Genomic DNA, 14,892 nt, shown 5'->3' on the forward strand with positions numbered 1-14,892 from the left:
ATTCCTGCTAAAGTAGCAGAAACAGAGATGTCTTCTGCTAAGCCACAAATTTAACCTCATACATTTTAATCCCCTTCAGAAGATCCAAAATCTCATAGCAGCTTCATATTCTTTTTATGTCTAATCACTGATTTTCAATGTCATTCTCATTTAACTTCTATTGACTAGTTACTACTGCTTCTAAGTCTTATAGTGCCATTGACAGGTATGTGAGGACTTGCCTAATGGGAGACACTAGACTGTAGATAATTATGCATCAAAGCTCATCTCAGACTTTAGCTGTCATAGCATAGTTAATGTCATAAAATACCATTATAAACATAATTTTCACAAGGCATTTTGCTTTTATTTAAATCTAGTCATCTCTAGACTTTATATTCCAATATTAGCTTACTTTTCAAGAAAACTAAATAGCACTCTTTAGTCCAGCAGTCATTTTTTTTAATAATAATGTAATTCTCATTCTTTCCATTACAAAGTTAATAACACACATTTCACGATGTGAAGTCTTTTTAAAATATCAGCATGCAGAAAATGTTCTTTACCATTTTAATTAGTGTGCCTATCATATTCTGAATATTCTGGAATACTTTCAAGGGTGTGAAATGTTAGTAACATAAATAAATAAAAAATATTCATTGTTGTATTTCATTAGCACTCAGGCAATGAATAGAAAAGAAAATTTCCATAAATTGATGTATTGAATTTTAAGGTCATTTATTTTACTGAAGCCTACAATTTTCCATCTTGAATAGTCCTTGTTCAAATAATTTACTTATTTCTTAATAAGGACCATGTAGAAACATCGAGAACTACATAAATTAGTAAGAGACAAGTACATATGTGTGTCTATGTCAGTTTATGGATCTGTGTGTATTTGGAATAACCTCTATCTAATATGAGAAGTTTTCTTTATTAATTTTCAGTAGAGGTTATGGTATGGCTGATACTCCAACCCCTGTGGCTGGGGCTGAGCATGACTTGTTCTGAGACTGCTGGAACCTCCCTGCGGAGCAGCTGCTTCTACTCAGAGCTGGGGAGTGGAAATGAGTTTGAGACTGGAGTCCTACTCAAATCTTCTGCTGCTGGAGAGATTCAGGCTTCACCTCAAAGCAGAAAACATATTCCCTTCCCCTCTTCTCCTTTCCAAATCTTTTGCCAGCTTTTCATGTTGTCAGAAACTAAAGGGAAGCCATCTGGCAAGGGAGCCGGGAGTCCCAACTCCAGAACTACAAGACAGAGTGTAAAAGGGTAGCGTCAGGTCTTGGAAGGATTAGGGAAGTGTGTAGCTTAGTGATTTCATCCCATCTACAAGAGGAGACATACATAGACATTCACCTTGTCATTATTTACAATTATTAAACATTGAAATTAACTTAAATGTTAGACAAGATAATACAGAAATACAGAAAAAATGAGTAGAATACAGCTTCAAGTATTAAATGGATAATCATAAAAATATAAAGTTGAAAAAACATGGAGTGCTAAAGAACACATAAAGCATAGTTCACTTATATAATGTCACAAAACACAATGACACTGTATAGAGGTTTATAGAACAAAATAACAAAGATTGGTGGTTACTTCTAGGGAAGGCGTAGTGAATATAATTTAGGAGAAATTCAGTGTGTCTATGTTTGTTTCTTAATAAAAATATAACTGTGGCAAACAGCAAAATATTATGATTTATTATAGATAAATGGTTGGTGCATTAATGCTTACCATATTACTCTCTATTATTTTTGAATATTTGAGTTATACCATAGTTTTTAAAAAGGCACACAAAAAAGTCAGGAATAGTTTAGTCTCACTACTTTTCAGCAATTATAGCTTGGGCAGCAATTATAGCTGTTATCTCTGAACCTCAGTTCTCTTACTAAATCTCCTACAGTGTCCTTGTGAGGACTGAAGGTAATGAATGTAAAGTGCCTGTCACTTGAATGTAAAGTGCCTGCCCTCAGTAATGGTGACACTTTGCTATTATTATTATTAATAATATATTCACCCATATACAGTACACATTTGTTAAATAAATGAAAGTCAATCGCCAGATGGGATTCTTTTTCCTATAATACCATACCTCTCATGAACTAAGAAGGCTGGTGAAAGATTAAAGAAATACATAATGCAGATTAATAGAGGAGGACACATAGATTCCTGTTTGAAAAAGACAGACTCATTTTATTTCTGTTGTCCCAGCATAGTTATTAATAACACCACTTTCACTCTTAAAAGTGTAACAGTATGAATGATAAATTATATGTTTACCCTCAGATTCATTAGAGCAATAGGTTAGGTCTTAGTTCATGCTGAGCAAAACAATCGCTAAATGCTTTCCTAGGCTGGTAGCCATTATAAGAACTATTTGAAAGATTCAGTCACCCTCTTGGAAAAGACCAGACTTTGGCAAATGGCAAAGATTTTTTTTTTTTTTTGTCAAATTTGTAAGAAAGTATCTTGTGAGAGAATATTCAGACTTACCCTTTGTGGCTTCACAGAACAAAATGAAGACTACCACTAATTGTTAAGGAGACACAACTTTTTCTCAATATAAAGAGGAAATTGCTAACAATTATAATGAAAATTCATTTCTGCTGTTTGGTAGAACTCTTGGGGTTTTCCAGATATAGGACCATAACACCTGCAAGTAGAGAGAGTTTTTGCTTCACTTCCATTCCGATACAAAACACAGTGCTACTCTGATTGTTTTCACTTGACTGATCACTTTGGCTTAAATCACTAATAAAATGGTTTAAAAAGTAGTCTTATCACAGAAATATAGATCAATGGAACAGGATAGAAAGCCCAGAGAAAAACCCACACACATAGAGTTACATTATCTTTGATAAAGGAGGCAAGAATATACAATGGAGAAAAGACAGCCTCTTCAATAAGTGGTGCTGGGAGAACTGGACAGCTACATGTGAAAGAATGAAATTAGAGCACTTCCTAACACCATACACAAAAATAAACTAAAAATGGATTAAAGACCTAAATGTAAGGCCAGCCACTATAAAACTCTTACAGGAAAACATAGGAAGAACACTCTACGACGTAAATCACAGCAAGATCCTTTTTGACCCACCTCCTAGAGAAATGGAAATAAAAACAAAAATAAACAAATGGGACTTAATAAAACTTGAAAGCTTTTGTACGGCAAAGGAAACCATAAACAAGACAAAAAGACAACCCTCAGAATAGGAGAAAATATTTTCAAATAAAGCAACTGATAAAGGATTAATCTACAAAATTTACAAGCAGTTCATGCAGCTCAATATCCAAAAAACAAACAACTCAATCCAAAAATGGGCAGAAGACCTAAATAAACATTTCTCCAAATAAGATAAACAGATTGCCAACAAACTCATGAAAGGATGCTCAACATCACTAATCATTAGAGAAATGCAAATCAAAACTACAGTGAGGTATCACAGGTAAGAATGGCCATCATCAAAATATCTACAAACAATAAATGTTGTCAAGGGTGTGGAGAAAAGGGAACACTCTTGCATTGTTGGTGGGAATATAAATTGATACAGCCACTATGGAGAACAGTATGAAGGTTCCTTAAAAAAACTACAAATAGAACAACCATATGACCCAGCAGTCCCACTACTGGGCATATACCCTGAGAAAACCATAATTCAAAAAGAGTCATGTACCACAATGTCCATTGCAGCTCTATTTACAATAGCCAGGACATGGAAGCAACCTAAGTGTCCATTGACAGATGAATGGTTAAAGAAGATGTCACACATATATAAAATGGAATATTACTCAGCCATAAAAAGAAACAAAATTGAGTTGTTTGTACTGAGGTGGATGGACATAGAGACTGTCATACATAGTGAAGTAAGTCAGAAAGAGAAAAACAAATACCGTAGGCTAACATATATATGTAATCTAAAAAAAAAAAAAAAAGTTCTGAAAAACCTAGGGGCAGGACAGGAATAAAGACGCAGACTTAGAGAATGGACGTGAGGACACAAGGAGGGGGAAGGGTAAGCTGGGATGAAGTGAGAGAGTGGTACGGATGTATATACACTACCAGATGTAAAATAGATAGCTAGTGGGAAGCAGATACATAGCACAGGGAAATCAGATTGGTGATTTGTGTCCAGCTAGAGGGGTGGGATAGGGAGGGTAGCAGGGAGATACAAGAGGAAGGAGATATGGGGATATATTGTATATGTATAGCTGATTCACTTTGTTTTAAAGCAGAAACTAACACACCATTGTAAAGCAATTATACTCCAATAACGATGTTTAAAAAAAAAAGTAGTGTTTTTAGACATTCTTGTCTTATTCCTGATTTTAGCAGAAATTCAGTCTTTATTTCCATTAAGAAAATTTGTTTATTTTTAATAGATTGGATATTGAATTTGTTGAATGTCTTTGAATATGGTAATCATTTTTAACTTTAGCAATATATTAATGGATTTCTTAATATTGAGTCAACCTTGTAATCCTGGAATAAACCCCACATGGTAAAGATGTATTACTTTGTAATGTGATATTGTACACTATTGGGTATTGTTTGCTCATATTTTATTTATAATTTTACATATTTTTAAATTACATAGGCATTTATGATTTATATCATTTTTAATTTTTTCTTTTATTTATATTTAGCAATATTTGTCAGTTTTGAGTATTGGTGTTATAGTTAGTCACCAACAAAACACTTCTGGAAAATTTCTTTTCCTTTGGTCAGAAGAGTTTAAAGAGCACTGCCCTTCTCTGGTAATTGAAGATTTCATCGAATTCCACTGTGAATTTCCCAGGGCCAGGTGTTGCAGTCAGTTTTTAGAAAATTTCCATTTTTTTTCTATAGAAATTAGTGTTTATACTTCCTTCTACACTTGGGCCAATTTTGGTAAACTATAATTTTCTATAATATTACCCATTTCATCTAGGTTTTCAAGTACAGTTGAATTGATGAACACAATATAGACTTTTAAATCTCCTTTTTCAATGGTTATTTTCCTGTTATATTTTTCTTAAAGTTGAAGTTTACTACCTACCTATCTGTTCAGTTCAATGGCTTTTTCAGGAAAGAGTTTTGTTGTTTAATTATTTTACTGGATTTTTAAATTTCTAACTCAGGTTCTGCTTTCTATCTACTTTTATCTTTTTTTTTTCTTTTTTGTCTTTTCTTTCTTTCTTTTTATTTTTTTTAAATAGCTGGTTACTTAGATATTTTTATTTCTTCCTAACTTATCTTGAGTTAAATATTTAAAGTTATGAATCTTGTATATAACTGTTTTAATTTTATTCTATATATTATGATTTATGTGTTATCTTTATCATTATTATTATTATTATTATTTTTTTTTTATGGTCCAGTTTTCCCAGCACCACTTATTGAAGAGACTGTCTTTTCTCCATTGTATATCCTTGGCTCCTTTATCATAGATTAGTTGACCATAGGAGCGTGGGTTTATCTGTGGGCTTTCTATCCTGTTCCACTCATCTATATTTCTGTTTTTGTGCCCATACCATATTGTCTTGATTACTGTAGCTTTGTAGTATAGTCTGAAGTCACAGAGTCTGATTCCTCTGCTCCATTTTTTTTCTCTCAAGATTGATTTGGCTATTCTCAGCCTTTTGTGCCACCATACAAATTTTAAGATGTTTTGTTCTAGTTCTGTAAAAATGCCATTGGTAATTTGATAGGGAATGCACTGAATCTGTAGATTGCTTTGGGTACTATACTCATTTTCACAATATTGATTCTTCCAATCCAAGAAAATGGAATATCTCTCCATCTGTTGATATCATCTTTAATTTCTTTCAACAGTGTCTTTTTTTACTTTTTTAATTTTTTTATATTTTAACATCTTTATTGGAGTATAATTGCTTTACAATGGTATGTTAGTTTCAGCTTCACAACAAAATGAATCAGTTATATATATACATATGTTCCCATATGTCTTCCTGCTTGCGTCTCCCTCCCTCCCACCCTCCCTATTCCACCCCTCCAGGTGGTCACAAAGCACTGAGCTGATCTCCCTGTGCTATGTGGCTGCTTCCCACTAGCTATCTACCTTACGTTTGGTAATGTATATATGTCCGTGCCTTTCCCTCACTTTGTCACAGTTTACCCTTCCCCCTCTCCATATCCTCAATTCCATTCTCTAGTAAGTCTGTGTCTTTATTCCTGTTTCACCCCTAGGTTCCTCATGACATTTTTTCCTTAAATTCCATATATATGTGTTAGCATACGGTATTTGTCTCTCTTTCTGACTTACTTCACTCTGTATGACAGACTCTAAGTCTATCCACCTCATTACAAATAGCTCAATTCGTTTCTTTTTATGGCTGAGTAATATTCCATTGTATATATGTTTCATATCTTCTTTATCCATTCATCGATGATGGACACTTAGGTTGTTTCCATCTCCAGGCTGCTGTAAATAGAGCTGCAATGAACATTGTGATACATGATTCTTTTTGAATTATGGTTTTCTCAGGGTATATGCCTAGTAGTGGGATTGCTGGGTCATATGGCAGTTCTATTTGTAGTTTTTTAAGGAACCTCCATACTGTTCTCCACAGTGGCTGTATCAATTTACATTCCCACCAACAGTGTAAGAGGGTTCCCTTTTCTCCACACCCTCTCCAGCATTTATTGTTTCTAGATTTTTTGATGATGGCCCTTCTGACTGGTGTGAGATGATATCTCATTGTAGTTTTGATTTGCATTTCTCTAATGATTAGTGATGTTGAGCATTCTTTCATGTGTTTGTTGGCAGTCTGTATATCTTCTTTGGAGAAATGTCTATTTAGGTCTTCTGCCCATTTTTGGATTGGGTTACTTGTTTTTTTGTTATTAAGCTGCATGAGCTGCTTATAAATTTTGGAGATTAATCCTTTGTCAGTTGCTTCATTTGAAAATATTTTTTCCCATTCTGAGGGTTGTCTTGGTCTTGTTTATGGTTTCCTTTGCTGTGCAAAAGCTTTGAAGTTTCATTAGGTCCCATTTGTTTATTTTTGTTTTTATTTCCATTTCTCTAGGAGGTGGGTCAAAAAGGACCTTGATGTGATTTATGTCATAGAGTGTCCTGCCTATGTTTTCCTCTAAGAATTTGATAGTTTCTGGTCTTACATTTAGGTCTTTAGTCCATTTTGAGCTTATTTTTGTGTATGGTGCTAGGGAGTGATCTAATCTCATACTTTTACATGTAGCTGTCCAGTTTTCCCAGCACCACTTATTGAAGAGGCTGTCCTTTCTCCACTGTACATTCCTACCTCCTTTATCAAAGATAAGGTGACCATATGTGCATGGGTTTATCTCTGGGCTTTCTATCCTGTTCCATTGGTCTATATTTCTGTTTTTGTGCCAGTACCATACTACCTTGATTACTGTAGCTTTGTAGTATAGTCTGAAGACAGGAAGCCTGATTCCTCCAGCTCCGTATTTTGTTCTCAAGATTGCTTTGGCTATTCGGGGTCTTTTGTGTTTCCATACAAATTGTGAAATTTTTTGTTCTAGCTCTGTGAAAAATGCCAGTGGTAGTTGGATAGGGATTGCACTGAATCTGTAGATTGCTTAGGGTAGTAGAGTCATTTTCACAATGTTGATTCTTCCAATCAAGGAACATGGTATATCTCTCCATCTATTTGTATCATCTTTAATTTGTTTCATCAGTGTCTTATAATTTTCTGCATACAGGTCTTTTGTCTCCTTAGGTAGGTTTATTCCTAGATATTTTATTCTTTTTGTTGCAATGGTAAATGGGAGTGTTTTCTTGATTTCACTTTCAGATTTTTCATCCTTAGTGTATAGGAATACCAGAGATTCCTGTGCATTACTTTTGTATCCTGCTACTTTACCAAATTCATTGATTAGCTCTAGTAGTTTTCTGGTAGCATCTTTAGGATTGTCTATGTATAGTATCATGTCATCTGCAAAGAGTGACAGCTTCACTTCTTTTCCGATTTGGATTCCTTTTATTTCCTTTTCTTCTCTGATTGCTGTGGATAAAACTTCCAAAACTACGTTGAATAATAGTGGTGACAGTGGGCAACCTTGTCTTGTTCCTGATCTTAGTGGAAATGCTTTCAGTTTTTCACCATTGAGGATGATGTTGGCTGTGGGTTTGTCATATATGGCCTTTATTATGTTGAGGAAAGTTCCCTCTATGGCTACTTTCTGCAGGGTTTTTATCATAAATGGGTGTTGAATTTTGTCAAAAGCTTTCTCTGCATCTATTGAGATGATCATATGGTTTTTTCCTTCAATTTGTTAATATGGTGTATCACGTTGATTTATTTGCGTATTTTGAAGAATGCTTGTATTCCTGGAATAAACCCCATTTGATCGTGGTGTATGATCCGTTTAATGTGCTGTTGGATTCTGTTTGCTACTATTTTGTTGAGGGTTTTTGCATCTATGTTCATCAGTGATATTGGCCTGTAGTTTTCTTTCTATGTGACATCCTTGTTCTGGTTTTGGTATCAAGGTGATGGTGGCCTCGTAGAATGAGTTTGGGAGTGTTCCTCCCTCTGCTATATTTTGGAAGAGTTTGAGAAGGATAGGTGTTAGCTCTTCTCTAAATGTTTGATAGAATTCGCCTGTGAAGCCATCTGGTCCTGGGCTTTTGTTTGTTGGAAGATTTTTAATCACAGTTTCAATTTCAGTGTTTGTGATTGGTCTGTTCATATTTTCTATTTCTTCCTGATTCAGTCTTGGCAGGTTGTGCATTTCTAAGAATTTGTCCATTTCTTCCAGATTGTCCATTTTATTGGCATAGAGTTGCTTGTAGTAATCTCTCATGATCCTTTGTATTTCTGCAGTGTCAGTTGTTACTTCTCCTTTTTCATTTCTGATTCTATTGATTTGAGTCTTCTCCCTTATTTTCTTGATGAGTCTGGCTAATGGTTTATCAATTTTGTTAATCTTCTCAAAGAACCAGCTTTTAGTTTTATTGATCTTTGCTATTGTTTCCTTCATTTCTTTTTCATTTATTTCTGATCTGATTTTTATGATTTCTTTCCTTCTGCTAACTCTGGGGTTTTTTTGTTCTTCTTTCTCTAATTGCTTGAGGTGCAAGGTTAGGTTGTTTATTCGAGATGTTTCGTTGTGTCTCCATTGTCATTTGTTTCTTAATTATTTTTTATTTCATCTTTGATTTCTTCAGTTATCACTTCTTTATTAAGTAGTGTATTGTTTAGCCTCCATGTGTTTGTATTTTTTACAGATCTTTTCCTGTAATTGATATCTAGTCTCAGAACATATTAGTTGGAAAAGATACTTGATACAATTTCAATTTTCTTAAATTTACCAAGGCTTGATTTGTGACCCAAGATATGATCTATCCTAGAGAATGTTCCATGAGCACTAGAGAAAAATGTGTATTCTGTTTTTTTGGATGGAATGTCCTATAAATATCTACTAAGTCCATCTTGTTTAAGGTATCATTTAAACCTTGGGTTTACTTATTTATCTTCATTTTGCATGATCTGTCCATTGGTGAAAGTGGGGTGTTAAAGTCCCCTACTATGAATGTGTTACTGTTGATTTCCCCTTTTATGCCTGTTAGTATTTGCCTTATGTATTGAGGTGCTCCTATGTTGTGTGCATAAATATTTACAATTGTTGTATCTTCTTCTTGGATCAATCCCTTGATCATTATGTAGTGTCTTTCTTTGTCTCTTCTAATTGTCTTTATTTTAAAGTGTATTTTGTCTGATATGAGAATTGCTACTCCAGCTTTCTTTTGGTTTCCATTTGCATGGAATATCTTTTTCCATCCCCTCCCTTTCAGTCTGTATGTGACTCTACGTGTGAAATGGGTCTCTTGTAGACAGCATATATATGGGTCTTGTTTTTGTATCCATTCAGCCAGTTTGTGTCTTTTGGTGGGAGCATTTAATCCATTTGCATTTAAGGTAATTATTGATATATATGTTCCTATTCCCATTTTCTTAATTGTTTTGGGTTCGTTATTGTAGGTCTTTTCCTTCTCTTGTGTTTCTTGCCTAGAGAAGTTCCTTTAGCATTTGTTGTAAAGCTGGTTTGGTGGTGCTGAACTCTCTCAGCTTTTGCTTGTCTGTAAAGTTTTTAAATTTCTCCATCAAATCTGAATGAGATCCTTGATGGGTAGAGTAATCTTGGTTGTAGATTTTTCTCCTTCATCACTTTCAATATGTCCTGCCTCTCCCTTCTGGCTTGCAGATTTTCTGCTGAAAGATCAGCTGTTAACCTTATGGGGTTTCTCTTTTGTGTTATTTGTTGTTTTTCCCTTGATGCTTTTAATATGTTTTCTTTGTATTTAATTTTTGATAGTTTGATTAATATGTGTCTTGGCATATTTCTCCTTGGATTTATCCTGTATGGGACTCTCTGTGCTTCCTGGACTTGATTAACTATTTCCTTTCCCGTATTAGGGAAGTTTTCAACTATAATCTCTTCAAATATTTTCTCAGTCTCTTTCTTTTTCTCTTCTTCTTCTGGGACCCCTATAATTTGAATGTTGGTGCATTTAATGTTGTCCCAGAGGTCTCTGAGACTGTCCTCAGTTCTTTTCATTCTTTGCTCTTTTTTCTGCTCTGCAGTAGTTATTTCCACTATTTTATCTTCCAGGTCACTTATCCGTTCTTCTGCCTCAGTTATTCTGCTATTGATCCCATCTAGAGTATTTTTCATTTCATTTATTGTGTTGTTCATCATTGTTTGTTTCATCTTTATTTCTTCTAGGTTCTTGTTAAATGTTTCTTGCATTTTGTCCATTCTATTTCCAAGATTTTGGATCACCTTTACTCTCATTATTCTGAATTGTTTTTCAGGTTGACTGCCTATTTCCTCCTCATTTGTTAGGTCTGGTGGGTTTTTATCTTGCTCCTTCATCTGCTGTGTGTTTTTCTGTCTTTTCATTTTGCTTAACTTACTGTGTTTGTTGTCTCCTTTTTGCAGGCTGCAGGTTCATAGTTCCTGTTGTGTTTGGTGTCTGTCCCCTGTGGCTAAGGTTGGTTCAGTGGGTTATGTAGGCTTCCTGGTGGAGGGGACTAGTGCCTGTGTTCTGGTGGATGAGGCTGGATCTTGTTTTCTGGTGGGCAGGTCCACGTCTGGTGGTGTATTTTGGGGTGTCTGTTGACTCGTTATGATTTTGGGTAGCCTCTCTGCTAATGGGTGGGTTTGTGTTCCTGTCTTGCTGGTTGTTTGACATAGGATGTCCAGCACTGTAGCTTGCTGGTCGTTGAGTGAAGCTGTGTGCTGGTGTTGAGATGGAGATCTCTGGGAGATTTTCTCTGCTTGATATGTGCAGCTGGGAGGTCTCTTGTGGACCAGTGTCCTGAAGTTGGCTCTCCCACCTCAGAGGCACAGCACTAACTCCTAGCTGCAGCACTAAGAACCTTTCATCCACACAGCTCAGAAGAAAAGGGAGAAAAAGTAGAAAGAAAGAATTAGTAGAAGTAGAAAGAAAGAAAGAAAGGAGGCAGGGAGGGAGGTAGGGAGCAAGGAAGGAAGGAGGGAAGGAAGAAAAAAGAAAGAAGATAAAGTAAAATAAAATAAAGATAAAATATAATAAAGTTATTAAAATTAAAAAAATAATAATTATTAAGAGGAGAAAAAACCCAAAAAAACTAAACAAAAAAAACGGATGGATAGAATCCTGGAACAAATGGTGGAAGCAAAGCTATACATACAAAATCTCACACAGAAGCATACACATACACACTCACAAAAAGAGGAGAAGAGGAAAAAATCATAAATCTTGCTCTCAAAGTCCAACTCCTCAATTTGGGATGATTCGTTGTCTAAAGGAGGGAAGGAAGGAAAGAAAGAACGAAGATAAAGTAAAATAAAATAAGGTTATTAAAATAAAGAGTAATTATTAAGAAAAAAATTAAAAAAAAAAAAGACAGACAGATAGAACCCTCGGACAAATGATGGAAGCAAAGCTATACAGCCAAAATCTCACACAGAAGCATACACATACACAGAAAAAAAGGAAAAGGGGAAAGAATAATAAATCTTGCTCTCGAGGTCCACCTCCTCAATTTGGGATGATTCGCTGTCTGTTCATGTATTCCACAGATGCAGGGTACATCAAGTTGATTGTGGAGCTTTAATCTGCTGTTTCTGTGGCTGCTGGGAGAGATTTCCCTTTCTCTTCTTTGTTCTCACAGCTCCCAGGGGGCTCAGATTTGGATTTGGCCCCGCCTGTGCGTGTAGGTCACCAGAGGGCATCTGTTCTTTGCTCAGATAGGATGGGGTTAAAGGAGCCGCTGATTCGGAGGCTCTGGCTCACTCAGGCCTGGGGTAGGGAGGGTCACGGAGTGCAGGACGAGCCTTTGGCGGCAGAGGCCAGCGTGACGTTGCACCAGCCTGAGGCGCGCCGTGCATTCTCCCGGGGGAGTTGTCCCTGCATCCCGTGACCCTGGCAGTGGCGGGCTGCCCAGGCTCCCCAGAAGGGGGGTGTGGATAGTGACCTGTGTTCGCACACAGGCTTCTTGGTGGCAGCAGCAGCAGCTTTAGCGTCTCATGTCTCTCTCTGGGGTCCGCGCTTTTAGCCGCAGCTCGCGCCCGTCTCTGGAGCTTCTTTAAGCAGCATTCTTAATCCCCTCCCCACGCACCAGGAAATAAAGAGGGAAGAAAAAGTCTCTTGCCTCTTGGGCAGGTCCAGACTTTTCCCCGGACTCCCTCCCGGCCAGCCGTGGCGCACTAATCTCCTGCAGGCTGTGTTCACGCCGCCAACTCCAGTCCTCTCCCTGCGCTCCGACCGAAGCCCCGCCTGTTCCGGCGGGGGAGCAGACAAGCCTCTCGGGCTGATGAGTGCCGGTCGGCCCTGATCCTCTGTGCTGGAATCTCTCCACTTTGCCCTCTGAACCCCTGTTGCTGTGCTCTCCTCGTGGCTCCGAAGCTCCCCCCATCCACCACCCGCAGTCTCCGCCCGCAAAGGGGCTTCCTAGTGTGTGGATACTTTTCCTTCTTCACACCTCCCTCTCACTGGTCCAGGACCCGTCCCTATCCTTTGGTCTCTGTTTATTCTTTTTTGTTTTGCCCTACCCAGGTACGTGGGGGTTTTCTTGCCTTTTGGGAGGTCTGAGGTCTTCTGCCAGCGTTCAGTAGGTGTTCTGTAGGGGTTGTTCCATGTGTAGCTGTATTTCTGGTGTATCTGTGGGGAGGAAGGTGATCTCCGTGTCTTACTCTTCCGCCATCTTCCCGGAAGTCTCTAGCATTATTTTTTAGAAAGTCTGCAGTATCAGTTTTGCATTGACTTGCATTGACTTGACTCCATTGACTCAGGATGATACTCACACACACTCACATGCATACATAAATATACACATATAAATTTTTAGGAAAGGTGTTTCTTTGATTTTTGTTTCTTTCTTTGAATGAGATTTCTATAATGTTCAATTTATGGTACTTATTGAGGTTTGTTTTATGACCCTAATAAATATGTTCAATTTTTAAGATATTTAATATGGACTTGAAAGTGTATGTCTATCATAGGGATACAACATTTCATATACATTCATAATATCTATCCACTGATTATATACTTTAGCTCTTCAATATCTTTTATTATTTTTGTCCATGTGATGTGTCTTAGACTGAGAGTGGCAGATTAACTCCAATTATTGGTGCTATTCTGCATATTTCCTTGCATCTCTTATAATTTCTGCTTTATAAAAGTTGTGTTTTGGTTCTAAGATATTGATAACTGTTACATCTTTATTGTGTATTATGTTTTTTAGCATTATAAAATGACTTATTTTTCTGGTTAAGTGTCTTTGGCCAGTGTTCTAACTTGTTAGATAACAGAATAACAACACTGCTTCCTTGTTTCCAAAAAAATTCTATAAATCAACTTATTTACTGAGGTACAACTTACAATAAACTGTATCCATGATAAGTTTATATTTTGATGTGTTTTGACAAATGTATGCATGTACAACAACCACATGCAAGATATAGAACATTTCTATCATTCCCCCCAAACTTCCTGTTCCCCTTGTATTGATTCCAGCTCCAGCCAACCATCAATCCACTTCTGGTTGCTATAGATTAGTTTTGCCATATTTAGAGTTTCATATAAATGGAACAATATGCTATGTAGCCTTTTGAGTCTGTCTTTTTTTCCACTGAATTTGTTATTTTTGAGATTCATTAATATTTTTGCATGTGTATGTAGGTTCCTCCCTCCCCCTGTATTGCTAAATAATATTTCATTTTATGGAAATACTCCAACTTATTTATCTACTTACCTGTTGATGGACATTTGGGTTATTTCCAGAGTTTAATTATTGTGGATAAAAGTGCTTTACACATCCATATGTATATCTTTATGTGCCTTTTCATTTCTCTTAGTTAAAAATTAAGAGTGACATTTCTGTGTTATTTAACTTTATAAGAAACTGCAAAACTTTTAATCCAAGTAGTTGAAGCATTTTATATTTCTCCCAATGTAATAAAATTATCGTGACTTCATGTCTGGATCAACACTTATAGTTATCAAGCCTTTAAATTTCAGCCATTCTAACAGGTGTGTAGTAGCATCACACTGTGGTTTTAATTTTCTTTTTCTCAATGACCAATGATGTTGTGTGGCTTTCTGTGTTTTTATTGATCATTAATATATCTTCTTTAATGAAATAGTTGTTGAAATCTTTGCTTATGTTATATTGGATTGCTTGTCTTCTTATCAATTTATTCATATTCTAAATTTAATCTTTTCACAGACATCTATATATGTGTGTGTATATATATATACACATATATATATATTTTCTCACCACCTCTGTACTGCTTTTTCAGTTTAATCACAGTATCTTATGAAGAGCAAAAGTTTCAGATTTTAGCCACTCAGTACGGCATCATCTGCTTCTGGGTGTAAACTTTACTTAGTGTTTCTTATAAAATCATAAGCTTGCCACTCT

Source organism: Lipotes vexillifer, unplaced genomic scaffold (genome assembly GCF_000442215.2).
Source record: "Lipotes vexillifer unplaced genomic scaffold, Lipotes_vexillifer_v1.1 scaffold1269, whole genome shotgun sequence".
Classification (NCBI taxonomy): domain Eukaryota; kingdom Metazoa; phylum Chordata; class Mammalia; order Artiodactyla; family Lipotidae; genus Lipotes; species Lipotes vexillifer.